At 51.0% G+C, this 14,160-nt stretch overlaps 1 protein-coding gene across 1 annotated transcript in view; it reads right to left on the reverse strand.

The window, feature by feature from the left end:
- The window catches only part of LOC134677027 (uncharacterized), a 58,652-nt gene that overhangs the window by 18,091 nt on the left and 26,401 nt on the right, over positions 1-14,160 (reverse strand). The window lies entirely within an intron of this gene.

The following is a 14,160-nucleotide window of genomic DNA, read 5'->3' on the forward strand; positions in this document are numbered from 1 at the left end:
AGCTTCAGGCTGGGAGGCCGAAGGCCGACCTCGCGGAGGGCCGTCAGGCCCGGAGCTTGACCCCGAATGTCCAAGCGTGCGCCACCCCCAGTAATTTTGGGCGAGGCCGAAGGCCGAGCTGCGGGAATGACGAACAAAGCAAAATCCTATACAAAAAGTGTGTTAAGCGAGCCCGAAAGGCGAGCTTCAGGCCGGGAGGCCGAAGGCCGACCCCGGCGGAGGGCCGAAGTCCCGGAGCCTCCACCCCGACTCCCAAAACGCGAGGCCGAAGGCCGAGCTGCGTGAATGCAGTTCCTGCAAGCGTTCTACAAAGTCAACTGTCTTGATAAGCGAAGCCGGCGGGCCGAAGGCCCGACGGCGGAGCGTCGAGGCTCGCGAAGGCCGAAGGCCGAGCTCCGCGTAGGGCCGAAGGCCCGAAGCGTCACACGAGAGGGGGAAGTTGGAGCTTAAACACGACCCAATAGGAAAAGTGTCTTAGACAAGCGAAACGGCGGGCCGAAGGCCGAAGGCCGTAGGCCCGACGTGAGCTTGTCAAGACACTTTTACTATTGGGTCGTGTTTAAGCTCCAACTTCCCGCTTAAGTCCCAACGCAAAACCAACCCCCCCAAGTGTTTTAATAAGCGAAGCGACGGGCCGAAGGCCCGGCGCTGAGCTTCGAAACCCAGCGAAGGCCGAAGGCCGAGCTCCGCGTAGGGCCGAAGGCCCGGAGCGTCCCTTTCGATTTCCCGAGCATGCGAGGCCGAAGGCCGAGCTGCAGGAATGAAGTGCTCGCACGCGGATCTTTTCTTTCTAGCAAAAGTACAACTTTATTTATTTCTCCCTTTGGAAAAAAAACTACTACACAACAATAACAACAGCAGGAATGGACTGCTACCAACAATGTGGGTTAGGTTAGGTTAGAACTGCGACCCTCACAGGAACAGACTACTACCAGAAAAGTGGGTTAGGTTAGGTTAGAACTGCGACCCTCACAGAAACGGACGGCTACCATAAAAGTGGGTTAGGTTAGGTTAGAACTGCGACCCTAATAGAAACGGACTGCTACCAAAAAATTGGGTTAGGTTGGGTTAGAACTGCGACCCTCACAGAAACGGAAACAACACGCGTACCGCGGGGCCCTCGGGCCCCGCGCACAGGGCAAAATCTAGTCTATCTATCTATATTATATAAAGCCGCAACCCGATGATTAATTGACATGATTGTTCTCCCAGAAGGAGGTTCGTGGGGTATTCGAGTTTGGTACGGTCGTATAGAGGGCGGTCTGGTGACCTCCAGAAAAATCCGACTTTTGGTCTACCGTCTTTCGTCATAAAAATGTTGAACGGCCCGGCCAAACGGTGGGAGGTAGGTGGGGGGTGCTCGACCAAATGTCATAGAGGGACCCTGGCAGTTTTTGAAGCAACCATTTTTTTTTCAAAATGGCCGACTTTTTTTTTTAAATTTTTTCAAGTTTGTCCTAGCGCGCTGAAATTTTGGTCACGGAATCTCGGAGTCCCCTAGATTCCTACGAAACAAAAATTTTTGGAAAAATGCTCTAATTGTTGGAAAACTGGCCACTTTTGTTTTGTATGGCAACTTTTAAACGGTGCCAGATAGGTGGGGGGTGCTCGACCAAATGTCATAGAGGGCCTCGAGGCAAAACAAACTGCATTAAAAAAAATTCAAAATGGCCGACTTTTTTTTTTAAATTTTTTCAAGTTGGTCCGAGCGCGCTGAGATTTGGCATGGCGAGAGATAAAGGCCTCTAGATACCTACGAATAAAAAAATTTTTGGAAAAAATCCAAGATGGCGGAAATAATGAGCATTTTAATTTTGTATGGAAACTTTTAAACGGTGCGAGATGGGTGGGGGGTGCTCGACCAAATGTCATAGAGGGCCCCGAGACAAAACAAACTGCATTTAAAATTTTTCAAAATGGTTGACTTTTTTTTTTTAATTTTTTCAAGTTGGTCCGAGCGCGCTGAGATTTGGCACGCGGCAAGCTTGCGGGCCCAAGATTACCATGTGAAAAAATTTTTTTGGAAAAATCCAAAATGGCGGCGGATACGGGCCAAATTCAAATTTCCAAGTAGGTTAAGCGAGCCCGAAGGGCGAGCTTCAGGCTGGGAGGCCGAAGGCCGACCTCGCGGAGGGCCGTCAGGCCCGGAGCTTCACCCCAAATGTCCAAGCGTGCCCCACCCCCAGTAATTTTGGGCGAGGCCGAAGGCCGAGCTGCGGGAATGACGAACAAAGCAAAATCCTATACAAAAAGTGTGTCAAGCGAGCCCGAAGGGCGAGCTTCAGGCCGGGAGGCCGAAGGCCGACCCCGGCGGAGGGCCGAAGGCCCGGAGCCTCCACCCCGACTCCCAAAACGCGAGGCCGAAGGCCGAGCTGCGTGAATGCAGTTCCTGCAAGCGTTCTACAAAGTCAACTGTCTTGATAAGCGAAGCCGGCGGGCCGAAGGCCCGACGGCGGAGCGTCGAGGCTCGCGAAGGCCGAAGGCCGAGCTCCGCGTAGGGCCGAAGGCCCGAAGCGTCACACGAGAGGGGGAAGTTGGAGCTTAAACACGACCCAATAGGAAAAGTGTCTTAGACAAGCGAAACGGCGGGCCGAAGGCCGAAGGCCGTAGGCCCGACGTGAGCTTGTCAAGACACTTTTACTATTGGGTCGTGTTTAAGCTCCAACTTCCCGCTTAAGTCCCAACGCAAAACCAACCCTCCAAGTGTTTTAATAAGCGAAGCGGCGGGCCGAAGGCCCGACGCTGAGCTTCGAAACCCAGCGAAGGCCGAAGGCCGAGCTCCGCGTAGGGCCGAAGGCCCGGAGCGTCCCTTTCGATTTCCCAAGCACGCGAGGCCGAAGGCCGAGCTGCGGGAATGAAGTGCTCTCACGCGGATCTTTTCGTCTTAGCAAAAGTAGAAATTCAATTAATTTTCCCTTTGGAAAACAAACTACTACACAACAATAACAACAGCAGGAATGGACTGCTACCAACAATGTGGGTTAGGTTAGGTTAGAACTGCGACCCTCACAGAAACGGACGGCTACCAAAAAAGTGGGTTAGGTTAGGTTAGAACTGCGACCCTACTAGAAACGGACTGCTACCAAAAAAGTGGGTTAGGTTAGGTTAGAACTGCGACCCTCACAGAAACGGAAACAACACGCGTACCGCGGGGCCCTCGGGCCCCGCGCACAGGGCAAAATCTAGTCTATATTATATAAAGCCGCAACCCGACTGATTGATTGACATGATTGTTCTCCCAGAAGGAGGTTCGTGGGGTATTCGAGTTTGGTACGGTCGTATAGAGGGCGGTCTGGTGACCTCCAGAAAAATCCGACTTTTGGTCTACCGTCTTTCGTCATAAAAATGTTGAACGGCCCGGCCAAACGGTGGGAGGTAGGTGGGGGGTGCTCGACCAAATGTCATAGAGGGACCCTGGCAGTTTTTGAAGCAACCATTTTTTTTTCAAAATGGCCGACTTTTTTTTTTAAATTTTTTCAAGTTTGTCCTAGCGCGCTGAAATTTTGGTCACGGAATCTCGGAGTCCCCTAGATTTCTACGAAACAAAAATTTTTGGAAAAATGCTCTAATTGTTGGAAAACTGGCCACTTTTGTTTTGTATGGCAACTTTTAAACGGTGCCAGATAGGTGGGGGGTGCTCGACCAAATGTCATAGAGGGCCTCGAGGCAAAACAAACTGCATTAAAAAAAATTCAAAATGGCCGACTTTTTTTTTTAAATTTTTTCAAGTTGGTCCGAGCGCGCTGAGATTTGGCATGGCGAGAGATAAAGGCCTCTAGATACCTACGAATAAAAAAATTTTTGGAAAAAATCCAAGATGGCGGAAATAATGAGCATTTTAATTTTGTATGGAAACTTTTAAACGGTGCGAGATGGGTGGGGGGTGCTCGACCAAATGTCATAGAGGGCCCCGAGACAAAACAAACTGCATTTAAAATTTTTCAAAATGGTTGACTTTTTTTTTTTAATTTTTTCAAGTTGGTCCGAGCGCGCTGAGATTTGGCACGCGGCAAGCTTGCGGGCCCAAGATTACCATGTGAAAAAATTTTTTTGGAAAAATCCAAAATGGCGGCGGATACGGGCCAAATTCAAATTTCCAAGTAGGTTAAGCGAGCCCGAAGGGCGAGCTTCAGGCTGGGAGGCCGAAGGCCGACCCGGCGGAGGGCCGTCAGGCCCGGAGCTTCACCCCGAATGTCCAAGCGTGCCCCACCCCCAGTAATTTTGGGCGAGGCCGAAGGCCGAGCTGCGGGAATGACGAACAAAGCAAAATCCTATACAAAAAGTGTGTTAAGCGAGCCCGAAGGGCGAGCTCCAGGCCGGGAGGCCGAAGGCCGACCCCGGCGGAGGGCCGAAGGCCCGGAGCCTCCACCCCGACTCCCAAAACGCGAGGCCGAAGGCCGAGCTGCGTGAATGCAGTTCCTGCAAGCGTTCTACAAAGTCAACTGTCTTGATAAGCGAAGCCGGCGGGCCGAAGGCCCGACGGCGGAGCGTCGAGGCTCGCGAAGGCCGAAGGCCGAGCTCCGCGTAGGGCCGAAGGCCCGAAGCGTCACACGAGAGGGGGAAGTTGGAGCTTAAACACGACCCAATAGGAAAAGTGTCTTAGACAAGCGAAACGGCGGGCCGAAGGCCGAAGGCCGTAGGCCCGACGTGAGCTTGTCAAGACACTTTTACTATTGGGTCGTGTTTAAGCTCCAACTTCCCGCTTACGCCCCAAAGCAAAACCAACCCTCCAAGTGTTTTAATAAGCGAAGCGGCGGGCCGAAGGCCCGACGCTGAGCTTCGAAACCCAGCGAAGGCCGAAGGCCGAGCTCCGCGTAGGGCCGAAGGCCCGGAGCGTCCCTTTCGATTTCCCAAGCACGCGAGGCCGAAGGCCGAGCTGCGGGAATGAAGTGCTCTCACGCGGATCTTTTCGTCTTAGCAAAAGTAGAAATTCATTTAATTTTCCCTTTGGAAAACAAACTACTACACAATTACAACAGCAACAACAACATTACCAACAACAACACATCAACAACAGCAAACAACACGCGTACCGCGGGGCCCTCGGGCCCCGCGCACAGGGCAAAATCTAGTTTCTATATTATATAAAGCCGCAACCCGATGATTAATTGACATGATTGTTCTCCCAGAAGGAGGTTCGTGGGGTATTCGAGTTTGGTACGGTCGTATAGAGGGCGGTCTGGTGACCTCCAGAAAAATCCGACTTTTGGTCTACCGTCTTTCGTCATAAAAATGTTGAACGGCCCGGCCAAACGGTGGGAGGTAGGTGGGGGGTGCTCGACCAAATGTCATAGAGGGACCCTGGCAGTTTTTGAAGCAACCATTTTTTTTTCAAAATGGCCGACTTTTTTTTTTAAATTTTTTCAAGTTTGTCCTAGCGCGCTGAAATTTTGGTCACGGAATCTCGGAGTCCCCTAGATTCCTACGAAACAAAAATTTTTGGAAAAATGCTCTAATTGTTGGAAAACTGGCCACTTTTGTTTTGTATGGCAACTTTTAAACGGTGCCAGATAGGTGGGGGGTGCTCGACCAAATGTCATAGAGGGCCTCGAGGCAAAACAAACTGCATTAAAAAAAATTCAAAATGGCCGACTTTTTTTTTTAAATTTTTTCAAGTTGGTCCGAGCGCGCTGAGATTTGGCATGGCGAGAGATAAAGGCCTCTAGATACCTACGAATAAAAAAATTTTTGGAAAAAATCCAAGATGGCGGAAATAATGAGCATTTTAATTTTGTATGGAAACTTTTAAACGGTGCGAGATGGGTGGGGGGTGCTCGACCAAATGTCATAGAGGGCCCCGAGACAAAACAAACTGCATTTAAAATTTTTCAAAATGGTTGACTTTTTTTTTTTAATTTTTTCAAGTTGGTCCGAGCGCGCTGAGATTTGGCACGCGGCAAGCTTGCGGGCCCAAGATTACCATGTGAAAAAATTTTTTTGGAAAAATCCAAAATGGCGGCGGATACGGGCCAAATTCAAATTTCCAAGTAGGTTAAGCGAGCCCGAAGGGCGAGCTTCAGGCTGGGAGGCCGAAGGCCGACCTCGCGGAGGGCCGTCAGGCCCGGAGCTTCACCCCAAATGTCCAAGCGTGCCCCACCCCCAGTAATTTTGGGCGAGGCCGAAGGCCGAGCTGCGGGAATGACGAACAAAGCAAAATCCTATACAAAAAGTGTGTCAAGCGAGCCCGAAGGGCGAGCTTCAGGCCGGGAGGCCGAAGGCCGACCCCGGCGGAGGGCCGAAGGCCCGGAGCCTCCACCCCGACTCCCAAAACGCGAGGCCGAAGGCCGAGCTGCGTGAATGCAGTTCCTGCAAGCGTTCTACAAAGTCAACTGTCTTGATAAGCGAAGCCGGCGGGCCGAAGGCCCGACGGCGGAGCGTCGAGGCTCGCGAAGGCCGAAGGCCGAGCTCCGCGTAGGGCCGAAGGCCCGAAGCGTCACACGAGAGGGGGAAGTTGGAGCTTAAACACGACCCAATAGGAAAAGTGTCTTAGACAAGCGAAACGGCGGGCCGAAGGCCGAAGGCCGTAGGCCCGACGTGAGCTTGTCAAGACACTTTTACTATTGGGTCGTGTTTAAGCTCCAACTTCCCGCTTAAGTCCCAACGCAAAACCAACCCTCCAAGTGTTTTAATAAGCGAAGCGGCGGGCCGAAGGCCCGACGCTGAGCTTCGAAACCCAGCGAAGGCCGAAGGCCGAGCTCCGCGTAGGGCCGAAGGCCCGGAGCGTCCCTTTCGATTTCCCAAGCACGCGAGGCCGAAGGCCGAGCTGCGGGAATGAAGTGCTCTCACGCGGATCTTTTCGTCTTAGCAAAAGTAGAAATTCAATTAATTTTCCCTTTGGAAAACAAACTACTACACAACAATAACAACAGCAGGAATGGACTGCTACCAACAATGTGGGTTAGGTTAGGTTAGAACTGCGACCCTCACAGAAACGGACGGCTACCAAAAAAGTGGGTTAGGTTAGGTTAGAACTGCGACCCTACTAGAAACGGACTGCTACCAAAAAAGTGGGTTAGGTTAGGTTAGAACTGCGACCCTCACAGAAACGGAAACAACACGCGTACCGCGGGGCCCTCGGGCCCCGCGCACAGGGCAAAATCTAGTCTATATTATATAAAGCCGCAACCCGACTGATTGATTGACATGATTGTTCTCCCGGAAGGAGGTTCGTGGGGTATTTAAGTTTGGTACGGTCGTATAGAGGGCGGTCTGGTGACCTCCAGAAAAATCCGACTTTTGGTCTACCGCTTCCGGTCAGAAAAATGTACGACGGCCCGGCCAAACGGTGGGAGGTAGGTGCGGGGTGCTCGACCAAATGTCATAGAGGGACCCTGACAGTTTTTGAAGCCACCATTTTTTTTTCAAAATGGCCGACTTTTTTTTTTTAATTTTTTCAAGTTTGTCCTAGCGCGCTGAAATTTTAGTCACGGAATCTCGGAGTCCCGTAGATTCCTACGAAAAAAAAATTTTTGGAAAAATGCTCTAATTGTTGGAAAACTGGCCACTTTTGTTTTGTATGGCAACTTTTAAACGGTGCGAGATAGGTGGGGGGTGCTCGACCAAATTTCATAGAGGGCCTCGAGGCAAAACAAACTGCATTAAAAAAAATTCAAAATGGCCGACTTTTTTTTTTTAATTTTTTCAAGTTGGTCCGAGCGCGCTGAGATTTGGCATGGCGAGAGATAGATGCCTTTAGATACCTACGAATAAAAAAATTTTTGGAAAAAATCCAAGATGGCGGAAATAATGAGCATTTTAATTTTGTATGGAAACTTTTAAACGGTGCGAGATGGGTGGGGGGTGCTCGACCAAATGTCATAGAGGGCCCCGAGACAAAACAAACTGCATTTAAAATTTTTCAAAATGGTTGACTTTTTTTTTTAATTTTTTCAAGTTGGTCTGAGCGCGCTGAGATTTGGCACGCGGCAAGCTTGCGGGCCCAAGATTACCATGTGAAAAAATTTTTTTGGAAAAATCCAAAATGGCGGCGGATACGGGCCAAATTCAAATTTCTAAGTAGGTTAAGCGAGCCCGAAGGGCGAGCTTCAGGCTGGGAGGCCGAAGGCCGACCTCGCGGAGGGCCGTCAGGCCCGGAGCTTGACCCCGAATATCCAAGCGTGCCCCACCCCCAGTAATTTTGGGCGAGGCCGAAGGCCGAGCTGCGGGAATGACGAACAAAGCAAAATCCTATACAAAAAGTGTGTTAAGCGAGCCCGAAGGGCGAGCTTCAGGCCGGGAGGCCGAAGGCCGACCCCGGCGGAGGGCCGAAGGCCCGGAGCCTCCACCCCGACTCCCAAAACGCGAGGCCGAAGGCCGAGCTGCGTGAATGCAGTTCCTGCAAGCGTTCTACAAAGTCAACTGTCTTGATAAGCGAAGCCGGCGGGCCGAAGGCCCGACGGCGGAGCGTCGAGGCTCGCGAAGGCCGAAGGCCGAGCTCCGCGTAGGGCCGAAGGCCCGAAGCGTCACACGAGAGGGGGAAGTTGGAGCTTAAACACGACCCAATAGGAAAAGTGTCTTAGACAAGCGAAACGGCGGGCCGAAGGCCGAAGGCCGTAGGCCCGACGTGAGCTTGTCAAGACACTTTTACTATTGGGTCGTGTTTAAGCTCCAACTTCCCGCTTACGCCCCAAAGCAAAACCAACCCTCCAAGTGTTTTAATAAGCGAAGCGGCGGGCCGAAGGCCCGACGCTGAGCTTCGAAACCCAGCGAAGGCCGAAGGCCGAGCTCCGCGTAGGGCCGAAGGCCCGGAGCGTCCCTTTCGATTTCCCAAGCACGCGAGGCCGAAGGCCGAGCTGCGGGAATGAAGTGCTCGCACGCGGATCTTTTCGTCTTAGCAAAAGTAGAAATTCATTTAATTTTCCCTTTGGAAAACAAACTACAACTACAGCAACAACAACATTACCAACAACAACACATCAACAACAGCACCAACAGCAAACAACACGCGTACCGCGGGGCCCTCGGGCCCCGCGCACAGGGCAAAATCTAGTTACTATTATTTAAAGCCGCAACCCGAAGATTGATTGACATAATTGTTCTCCCGGAAGGAGGTTCGTGGGGTATTTGAGTTTGGTACGGTCGTATAGAGGGCGGTCTGGTGACCTCCAGAAAATTCCGACTTTTCGTCTACCGCTTCCGGTCAGAAAAATGTTGGACGGCCCGGCCAAACGGTGGGAGGTAGGTGGGGGGTGCTCGACCAAATGTCATAGAGGGACCCTGGCAGTTTTTGAAGCCACCATTTTTTTTTCAAAATGGCCGACTTTTTTTTTTTAATTTTTTCAAGTTTGTCCTAGCGCGCTGAAATTTTGGTCACGGAATCTCGGAGTCCCCTAGATTCCTACGAAAAAAAAATTTTTGGAAAAATGCTCTAATTGTTGGAAAACTGGCCACTTTTGTTTTGTATGGCAACTTTTAAACGGTGCGAGATATGTGGGGGGTGCTCGACCAAATGTCATAGAGGGCCTCGAGAGAAATAAAACTGCATTAAAAAAAATTCAAAATGGCCGACTTTTTTTTTTTTAATTTTTCAAGTTGATCCGAGCGCGCTGATATTTAGCATGGCGGAAGATAGTGGGCTCTAGATTCCTATGAAAAAAAATTTTTTTGGAAAAAATCCAAGATGGCGGAAATAATGGGCATTTTAATTTTGTATGGCAACTTTTAAACGGTGCGAGATGGGTGGGGGGTGCTCGACGAAATGTCATAGAGGGCCCCGAGACAAATCAAACTGCATTTAAAATTTTTCAAAATGGCCGACTTTTTTTTTTTAATTTTTTCAAGTTGGTCCGAGCGCGCTGAGATTTGGCATGCGGCGAGCTTGGGGGCCCAAGATTACCATGTGAAAAAAATTTTTTGGAAAAATCCAAAATGGCGGCGGACACGGGCCAAATCCAAATTTCCAAGTAGGTTAAGCGAGCCCGAAGGGCGAGCTTCAGGCTGGGAGGCCGAAGGCCGACCTCGCGGAGGGCCGTCAGGCCCGGAGCTTGACCCCGAATGTCCAAGCGTGCGCCACCCCCAGTAATTTTGGGCGAGGCCGAAGGCCGAGCTGCGGGAATGACGAACAAAGCAAAATCCTATACAAAAAGTGTGTTAAGCGAGCCCGAAGGGCGAGCTTCAGGCCGGGAGGCCGAAGGCCGACCCCGGCGGAGGGCCGAAGGCCCGGAGCCTCCACCCCGACTCCCAAAACGCGAGGCCGAAGGCCGAGCTGCGTGAATGCAGTTCCTGCAAGCGTTCTACAAAGTCAACTGTCTTGATAAGCGAAGCCGGCGGGCCGAAGGCCCGACGGCGGAGCGTCGAGGCTCGCGAAGGCCGAAGGCCGAGCTCCGCGTAGGGCCGAAGGCCCGAAGCGTCACACGAGAGGGGGAAGTTGGAGCTTAAACACGACCCAATAGGAAAAGTGTCTTAGACAAGCGAAACGGCGGGCCGAAGGCCGAAGGCCGTAGGCCCGACGTGAGCTTGTCAAGACACTTTTACTATTGGGTCGTGTTTAAGCTCCAACTTCCCGCTTACGCCCCAAAGCAAAACCAACCCTCCAAGTGTTTTAATAAGCGAAGCGGCGGGCCGAAGGCCCGACGCTGAGCTTCGAAACCCAGCGAAGGCCGAAGGCCGAGCTCCGCGTAGGGCCGAAGGCCCGGAGCGTCCCTTTCGATTTCCCAAGCACGCGAGGCCGAAGGCCGAGCTGCGGGAATGAAGTGCTCTCACGCGGATCTTTTCGTCTTAGCAAAAGTAGAAATTCATTTAATTTTCCCTTTGGAAAACAAACTACTACACAATTACAACAGCAACAACAACATTACCAACAACAACACATCAACAACAGCACCAACAGCAAACAACACGCGTACCGCGGGGCCCTCGGGCCCCGCGCACAGGGCAAAATCTAGTCTATATTATATAAAGCCGCAACCCGACTGATTGATTGACATGATTGTTCTCCCAGAAGGAGGTTCGTGGGGTATTGGAGTTTGGTACGGTCGTATAGAGGGCGGTCTGGTGACCTCCAGAAAAATCCGACTTTTGGTCTACCGCTTCCGGTCAGAAAAATGTACGACGGCCCGGCCAAACGGTGGGAGGTAGGTGGGGGGTGCTCGACCAAATGTCATAGAGCGACCCTGGTAGTTTTTGAAGCCACCATTTTTTTTTCAAAATGGCCGACTTTTTTTTTTTAATTTTTTCAAGTTTGTCCTAGCGCGCTGAAAGTTTGGTCACGGAATCTCGGAGTCCCCTAGACTCCTACGAAAAAAAACTTTTTGGAAAAATGCTCTAATTGTTGGAAAACTGGTCACTTTTGTTTTGTATGGCAACTTTTAAATGGTGTGAGATAGGTAGGGGGTGCTCGACCAAATGTCATAGAGGGCCTCGAGGCAAAACAAACTGCATTAAAAAAAATTCAAAATGGCCGACTTTTTTTTTTTAATTTTTTCAAGTTGGTCCGAGCGCGCTGAGATTTGGCATGGCGGGAGATAGCGGGCTCTAGATTCCTATGAAAAAAAAATTTTTTGGAAAAAATCCAAGATGGCGGAAATAATGGGCATTTTAATTTTGTATGGAAACTTTTAAACGGTGCGAGATGGGTGGGGGGTGCTCGACCAAATGTCATAGAGGGCCCCGAGACAAAATAAACTGCATTTAAAATTTTTCAAAATGGCCGACTTTTTTTTAAAAAATTTTTCAAGTTGGTACGAGCGCGCTGAGATTTGGCATGCGGCGAGCTTAGGGGTCCAAGATTACCATGTGAAAAAAAATTTTTGGAAAAATCCAAAATGGCGGCGGACACGGGCCAAAGTCAAATTTCCAAGTAGGTTAAGCGAGCCCGAAGGGCGAGCTTCAGGCTGGGAGGCCGAAGGCCGACCTCGCGGAGGGCCGTCAGGCCCGGAGCTTGACCCCGAATGTCCAAGCGTGCGCCACCCCCAGTAATTTTGGGCGAGGCCGAAGGCCGAGCTGCGGGAATGACGAACAAAGCAAAATCCTATACAAAAAGTGTGTTAAGCGAGCCCGAAAGGCGAGCTTCAGGCCGGGAGGCCGAAGGCCGACCCCGGCGGAGGGCCGAAGTCCCGGAGCCTCCACCCCGACTCCCAAAACGCGAGGCCGAAGGCCGAGCTGCGTGAATGCAGTTCCTGCAAGCGTTCTACAAAGTCAACTGTCTTGATAAGCGAAGCCGGCGGGCCGAAGGCCCGACGGCGGAGCGTCGAGGCTCGCGAAGGCCGAAGGCCGAGCTCCGCGTAGGGCCGAAGGCCCGAAGCGTCACACGAGAGGGGGAAGTTGGAGCTTAAACACGACCCAATAGGAAAAGTGTCTTAGACAAGCGAAACGGCGGGCCGAAGGCCGAAGGCCGTAGGCCCGACGTGAGCTTGTCAAGACACTTTTACTATTGGGTCGTGTTTAAGCTCCAACTTCCCGCTTAAGTCCCAACGCAAAACCAACCCCCCCAAGTGTTTTAATAAGCGAAGCGACGGGCCGAAGGCCCGGCGCTGAGCTTCGAAACCCAGCGAAGGCCGAAGGCCGAGCTCCGCGTAGGGCCGAAGGCCCGGAGCGTCCCTTTCGATTTCCCGAGCATGCGAGGCCGAAGGCCGAGCTGCAGGAATGAAGTGCTCGCACGCGGATCTTTTCTTTCTAGCAAAAGTACAACTTTATTTATTTCTCCCTTTGGAAAAAAAACTACTACACAACAATAACAACAGCAGGAATGGACTGCTACCAACAATGTGGGTTAGGTTAGGTTAGAACTGCGACCCTCACAGGAACAGACTACTACCAGAAAAGTGGGTTAGGTTAGGTTAGAACTGCGACCCTCACAGAAACGGACGGCTACCATAAAAGTGGGTTAGGTTAGGTTAGAACTGCGACCCTAATAGAAACGGACTGCTACCAAAAAATTGGGTTAGGTTGGGTTAGAACTGCGACCCTCACAGAAACGGAAACAACACGCGTACCGCGGGGCCCTCGGGCCCCGCGCACAGGGCAAAATCTAGTCTATCTATCTATATTATATAAAGCCGCAACCCGATGATTAATTGACATGATTGTTCTCCCAGAAGGAGGTTCGTGGGGTATTCGAGTTTGGTACGGTCGTATAGAGGGCGGTCTGGTGACCTCCAGAAAAATCCGACTTTTGGTCTACCGTCTTTCGTCATAAAAATGTTGAACGGCCCGGCCAAACGGTGGGAGGTAGGTGGGGGGTGCTCGACCAAATGTCATAGAGGGACCCTGGCAGTTTTTGAAGCAACCATTTTTTTTTCAAAATGGCCGACTTTTTTTTTTAAATTTTTTCAAGTTTGTCCTAGCGCGCTGAAATTTTGGTCACGGAATCTCGGAGTCCCCTAGATTCCTACGAAACAAAAATTTTTGGAAAAATGCTCTAATTGTTGGAAAACTGGCCACTTTTGTTTTGTATGGCAACTTTTAAACGGTGCCAGATAGGTGGGGGGTGCTCGACCAAATGTCATAGAGGGCCTCGAGGCAAAACAAACTGCATTAAAAAAAATTCAAAATGGCCGACTTTTTTTTTTAAATTTTTTCAAGTTGGTCCGAGCGCGCTGAGATTTGGCATGGCGAGAGATAAAGGCCTCTAGATACCTACGAATAAAAAAATTTTTGGAAAAAATCCAAGATGGCGGAAATAATGAGCATTTTAATTTTGTATGGAAACTTTTAAACGGTGCGAGATGGGTGGGGGGTGCTCGACCAAATGTCATAGAGGGCCCCGAGACAAAACAAACTGCATTTAAAATTTTTCAAAATGGTTGACTTTTTTTTTTTAATTTTTTCAAGTTGGTCCGAGCGCGCTGAGATTTGGCACGCGGCAAGCTTGCGGGCCCAAGATTACCATGTGAAAAAATTTTTTTGGAAAAATCCAAAATGGCGGCGGATACGGGCCAAATTCAAATTTCCAAGTAGGTTAAGCGAGCCCGAAGGGCGAGCTTCAGGCTGGGAGGCCGAAGGCCGACCTCGCGGAGGGCCGTCAGGCCCGGAGCTTCACCCCAAATGTCCAAGCGTGCCCCACCCCCAGTAATTTTGGGCGAGGCCGAAGGCCGAGCTGCGGGAATGACGAACAAAGCAAAATCCTATACAAAAAGTGTGTCAAGCGAGCCCGAAGGGCGAGCTTCAGGCCGGGAGGCCGAAGGCCGACCCCGGCGGAGGGCCGAAGGCCCGGAGCCTCCA

The sequence above is a fragment of the Cydia fagiglandana genome, chromosome 25 (genome assembly GCF_963556715.1).
Source record: "Cydia fagiglandana chromosome 25, ilCydFagi1.1, whole genome shotgun sequence".
NCBI lineage: Eukaryota > Metazoa > Arthropoda > Insecta > Lepidoptera > Tortricidae > Cydia > Cydia fagiglandana.